The sequence below is a fragment of the Aristolochia californica genome, unplaced genomic scaffold, assembly GCF_029961685.1.
Source record: "Aristolochia californica isolate CCGP_79_NKW_82.1479 unplaced genomic scaffold, dmAriCali1.0.hap1 SCAF_4, whole genome shotgun sequence".
NCBI classification, from domain to species: domain Eukaryota; kingdom Viridiplantae; phylum Streptophyta; class Magnoliopsida; order Piperales; family Aristolochiaceae; genus Aristolochia; species Aristolochia californica.
The window spans coordinates 30300363-30306906 of NW_027182103.1; positions in this window are offsets into that span (position 1 = coordinate 30300363).

Here is a 6544-nt window from a genome sequence, read left to right on the forward strand (position 1 = left end):
GGATCCATAGGTCATTTGCATCTTCAACATGTTTCAAGCATGCATATCCATTTTTAAAAATGGGTAGAAAAAATCTCTTTCTTATAAAATTCCTTGCTATTAGGGTTGAACGAGTGCAATTTCCCAAACTTGGATAAGAAATCTTTTGTGTTCATTTGTGGTGTGTGAATAAATTTTCTTTACATACATTTGTTATTTTTTTAAATTTTTCCCATACTTAAACTCTAAAATTTTCTTTTTGTTGAGATATATTTGCCTTTTTTGTTAACAGAATGAAGGGACAACGAAAACTCAAAGTTTTGATTTATGAAAAAAATATACATAGAAAATGGAAATTCTCAATGCATAAATGTAGAGAGAGATAACTCCAAAGAGTGTCTATAATTTTTATGGATTTTAAACTACTTTTAGTTTTATATTTTTGGTTTTGCAATCGTCGGGAAAAGGGGATGGCGGGGGATATTTAGCTGAGTGTAGACGCCCAATCCATAAGTCATTTCTTACAAAAATATAGCCCGTTGCCTATGTAAAATCACTTTACAATCAACTATGGATGTTTGGTCAGCTTTTTGTAAATGTGAAAAAGAATAGCTTGTTTGACTCAGGTAAATATCCCACCGCAAATTCACTTGAGGATTTAATGAGCATTTTTTATTCTCTTTAAAAGCTTTGGATCCATTGGTCATTTGCATCTTTAATATATCTCAAGCATGCATACCAATTTTTAAAACATGGGTAGAAGAAATCTCTTTCATATAAAATTTCAGGCTATTAGGGTTGAACTAGTGGAATTTCCCAAACTTGGATAATAAAACTTTTGTGTTAATTTGTGGTGTGTGAATAAATTTTCTTTAACATTTGTTATTGTCTTAAACTTTTTCCACACATAAACTCTAAAATTTTCTTTTTGTTGTGAAATTTTTGCGTTTTTGTTTATAGGAAGATGGGAGAGCGAAACTCAAAGTTTTGATTTAAGAAGAAAGTATACATCTAAAATGGAAATGCACAATCCACAAATATAGAGAGCGATAATTCCAAAGAGTGTCTATAATTTTAGGGATTGTAAACTCCTTTTTGTTTTTATATAATAGATTTTACAATTGTCGGGAAAGGGGGAGGTGGGGGATTTTTAACTGAATGTTGACTCCCAATCCATAAGTAATTTCTTACTAAAATATAGCCCGATACGCATGATAAATCACTTTACAATCATCTATGACTGTTAGGTCAGCATTTTATAAATGGGAAAAGTAATTGCTTGTTTGACACGAGTAAATATACCACCGCACGTTCAATTGACAATTTAATGAGCGTTTGTTATTCTATTTAAGAGGTTTGGATCCATAGGTCTTTTGCATCTTTATCATGTTTCAAGCATGCATATCCATTTTTAAAACATGTGTAGAAGAAATCTCTTACTTATAAAATTCCAGGCTATTAGGGTTGAACTAGTGGAATTTCCCAAACAAGGATAACAAAAATTTTGTGTTGATTTGTGGTGTGTGAATAAATTTTCTTTACTTATATTTTTTATTGTTTTAAATTTTTTCATTTTATTGTGGTCTATTTACCTTTTTTGTTTATAGGATGAACAGAGAGCGAAAACTCAAAGTTTTGATTTAATAAAAAATTATACATTTAAAATGGCAATTCACAATGCACAAATGCAGAGAGTGAAAATTCAAAAGACTGTTTGTAATTTTTAGGGATTTTAAACTAGTTTTAGTTTTTATATTTTAGGTTTTGCAATCGTCGGGAAAAGAGGGAGGCAGGGGATTTTTAACTGTGTTGTCTCCCAATCCTTAAGTCCTTTCGTACAAAAATATAGCCCTTTACGCATGATAAATCACTTTACAATCAACTATGGTTGTTAGTTCAGCTTTTTGTAAATGGGCAAAAAAATGGCTTGTTTGACTTGGGTAAATATCCCACCGCAAATTCACTTGAGGATTTAATAAGCGTTTGTTATTCTCTTTAAAAGGATTGGATCCATAGGTCATTTACATCTTCAACATGTTTCAAGCATGCATATCCATTTTTAAAAAATGGGTAGAAAAAATCTTTTTCTTATAAAATTCCTTGCTATTAGGGTTGAACGAGTGGAATTTCCCAAACTTGGATATGAAAACTTTTGTGTTCATTTGTGGTGTGTGAATAAATTTTCTTTACTTACATTTGTTATTGTCTTAAATTTTTTCCACACATAAACTCTAAAATTTTCATTTTGTTGTGATCTATTTGCCTTTTTGTTTACGGGATGAAGGGAGAGCGAAAACTCAATGTTTTGATTGAAGAAAAAAGTATACATCTAAAATGGAAATGCAAAATGGTCAAATGTAGAGAGAGACAAGTCCAAAGATTGTCTGTAATTTTTAGGGTTTGTAAACTCCATTTAGTTTTTATATATTAGTTTTTGCAATTGTCGGGAAAAGGGGGAGGCGTGGAATCTTTAATTGAGTGTTGACTCCAAATCCATATGTCATTTCTTACAAAAACACAGCCCGTTAAGTATGATAAATCACTTTACAATCATCTATAGTTGTTAGGTCTGCTTCTTGTAGATGGGCAAAAAAATGGCTTGTTTGACTCGGGTAAATATCCCACTGCACGTTCACTTGAAAATTTAATGAGGGTTTTTTATTCTCATTAAAAAGTTTGGATCCATAGGTCATTTGAATCTTTAACATGTTTCAAGCAAGCATGTCCATTTTTAAAACATGTGTAGAAAAAATCTCTTTCTTATGAAATTCCATGCTATTAGGGTTGAACTAGTGGAATTTCCCATATTTGGATAAGAAAAAATTTTGTGTTCATTTGTGGTGTGTGAATCAATTTTCTTTACTTACATTTGTTATTGTTTTAAATTTTTTCCATACTTCAACTCTAAAATTTTCATTTTGCTGTGATCTATTTGCCTTTTTTGTTTACAGAATAAAGGGAGAACAAAAAGTCAAAGTTTTGATTTAAGAAAAAATTATACATCTAAAATGGAAATGCACAATGCACAAATGTAGAGAGAGATAATTCCAAAGAGTGTCTGTAATTTTTAAGGATTGTAAACTACTTTTAGTTTTTATATTTTAGGCTTGGCAATCGTCGGGAAAAGGGGGAGGCGGGGGATTTTTAACTGAGTGTTGCTCCCAATCTGTAAGTCATTTCTTTCAAAAATATAGCCCTTTACACATGATAAATCACTTTAGAACTATCTATGGTTGTTAGGTCAGATTTTTGTAAATAGGAAAAATAATGGCTTGTTTAACTCGTGTAAATATCCCACTGCAAGTTCAATTGAGAATTTAATGAGCGTTTGTTATTCTCTTAAAGATGTTTGGATCCATAGGTCATTTGAATTTTTATCATGTTTCAAGCATGCATATCCATTTTTAAAACATGTGTAGAAGAAATCTCTTTCTTATAAAATTTCAAGCAATGAGGATTGAACCAGTGGAATTTCCCAAACGTGGATAACAAAACTTTAGTGTTCATTTGTGGTGAGTGAATAAATTTTTATTACTAACATTTTTTATTGTTTAAAATTTTTTCCATCCATAAACTCTAAAATTTTCATTTTGTTGTGATCTATTTGCCCTTTTCTTTTACAGGATAAAGGGAAAACGAAAACTCAAAGTTTTGATTGAGGAAAAAAATATACATCTAAAATGGAAATTCACAATGCACAAATGTAGAGTGAGATAATTCCAAAGATTATCAGTAATTTTTTTGGATTGTAAAATCCTTTTAGTTTTTATATATAAGGTTTTCCAATGGTCGGGAAAAGGGGGAGGCAGCGGATTTTTAACTGAGTGTTGCCTCCCAATCCATAACCCATTTCTTACAAAAATATAGACCGTTATGTATTATAAATCACTTTACAATCATCTATGGTTGCTTGGTTAGATTTTTGTACATGGGCAAAAAAATGGCTTGTTTGACTTGGGTAAATATCCCACCGCAAGTTCACTAGAGAATTTAATGAGGGTTTGTTATTCTCTCAAAAAATTTGGATCCATAGGTCATTTGCATCTTTAACATTTTTCAAGCATGCATATCCATTTTTAAAACATGTGTAGAAGAAATCTTTTTCTTATAAAATTCCAAGCTATTAGGGTTGAACTAGTGGAATTTTCCAAACTTGAATAACAAAACTTTTGTGTTCATTTTTGGTGTGAGAATAAATTTTCTTTTCTCACAAATGTTATTCTTTTAAATTTTTCCCGTAGTTAAACTCTAAAATTTTCATTTTGTTGTGATCTGTTTGCCTTTTTTTTTACAAGATGAAGGGAGAGTGAAAACTCAAAGTTTTTATTTAAGAAAAAAATATTATCCTAAAATGCGAATGCACAAGGCACAAATGTAGAGAGAGATAATTTTAAGGAGTGTCTGTAATTTTTATGCATTTTAAACTAATTTTAGTTTTTATATTTTAGGTTTTGCAATCGTTGGGAAAAGGGGGAGGTGGGGGATTTTTAACTGAGTCTTGTCTCCCAATCCGTAAGTCATTTCTTACTAAAATATAGCCCGTTGCGCATGATAAATCACTTTACAATCAGATATGGTTATTAGGTCAGTATTTTGTAAATGGGCAAAATAATGGCTTGTTTGACTCGGGTAAATATCCCGCAGCAAATTCACTTGAGGATTTAATGAGCATTTGTTAATCTCTTTAAAATGTTTGGATCCAAAGGTCATTTTCATCTTTAACATGATTCAAGCATTTATATCAATTTTTAAAACATGGGTAGGAGAAATCTCTTTCTTATAAAATTCCTAGCTATTTGGGTTGAACTAGTGGAATTTCCCAAACTTGGATAACAAAACTTTTGTGTTCATTTGTGGTGTGTGAATAATTTTTCTATACTTACATTTGTTATTGTCTTAAATTTTTTCCACACATAAACTCTAAAATTTTCATTTTGTTGTGAATTTTTTGCCTTTTTGTTTACGGGATTAAGGGAGAGGGGAAACTCAAAGTTTTTATTAAAGAAGATAGTTTACATCTAAAATAGAAATACACAATCCACAAATGTGGAGAGCGATAATTCCAAAGAGTGTCTATAATTTTTAGGGATTGTAAACTCCTTTTAGTTTTTATATATAAGGTTTTGCATTCGTCGGGAAAAGAGGGAGGTGTGGGATTTTTAACTGAGTGTTGACTCCCAATCCATAAGTCATTTCTTACTAAAATATAGCCCAATGCACATGATAAATCCCTTTACAATCATCTATGGTAGTTAGGTCAGCTTTTTGTAAATGGGAAAAATAATGGCTTGTTTGACTCAGGTAAATATCCCACCGCACCTTCACTTCAGAATTTAATGAGCGTTTGTTATTCTCTTTAAGTGATTTGGATACACAGGTCATTTGCATATTTAACATGTTTCAAGCATCCATATCCATTTTTAAAACATGTGCTGAAGAAATCTCTTTCTTACAAAATTCGAGGCTATGAGGGTTGAACTAGTGGAATTTCCCAAGCGAGGATAACAAAACTTTTGTTTTCATTTTTGGTGTGTGAATAAATTTTCTTTACTTAAATTTTTTATTGTTTTAAATTTTTCCATACTTAAACACTAAAATTTTCATTTTGTTGTGATCTATTTGCCTTTTTTGTTGATAGGATGAAGGGAGATCGAAAACTCAAAGTTTTGATTTAAGAAAAAAATATACATCTAAAATGGAAATGCACAATGCACAAATGTAGAGAGAGATAATTCCAAAGAGTGTCTATAATTTTTTGGGATTGTAAACTCCTTTTAGTTTTTATATATTAGGTTTTGCAATCATTGGGAAAAGGGGGAAGTGGGAGATTTTTAAGTGCGAGTTGACTCCTAATCCATAAGTCATTTCTTACTAAAATGTAGCCCGATACGCATGATAAATCACTTTACAATCATCTATGGTTGTTAGGTCAGCTTTTTGTAAAAGGGAAAAATATTGTCTTGTTTGACTAGTGTAAATATCCCACCGCACGTTCATTGGAGAATTTAATCAGCATTTGTTATTCTCTTCAAGATGTTTGGATCTATAGGTCATTTGCACCTTTAACATGTTTGAAGCATGCATATCCATTTTTAATACATGTGTAGAAGAAATCTCTTTCTTACAAAATTCCAAGCTATGAGGGTTGAACCAATGGAATTTCCCAAACGTGGATAACAAAACGTTTGTCTTCATTTGTGGTGTGTGAATAAATTTTCATTACTTACATTTTTTATTGTTTTAAAATTTTTCCATACATAAACTCTAAAATTTTAATTTTGTTGTGATCTATTTGCCTTTTTTATTTACAGCATGAAGGGAAAGCAAAAACTCAAAGTTTTGATTTAAGAAAAAAATATACATCTAAAATGGAAATGCACTATGCACAAATGTAGAGGGAGATAATTGCAAAGATTATCTGTAATATTTAGGGATTGTAAACTCCTTTTAGTTTTTATATATAAGGTTTTGTGTTGTGGACACAATAGCACACCGAGTCACACAACGAAGAAGACAACAACAACTCACTCAATTGGATATAATTCTTATATTTCTTTGAGTAGGA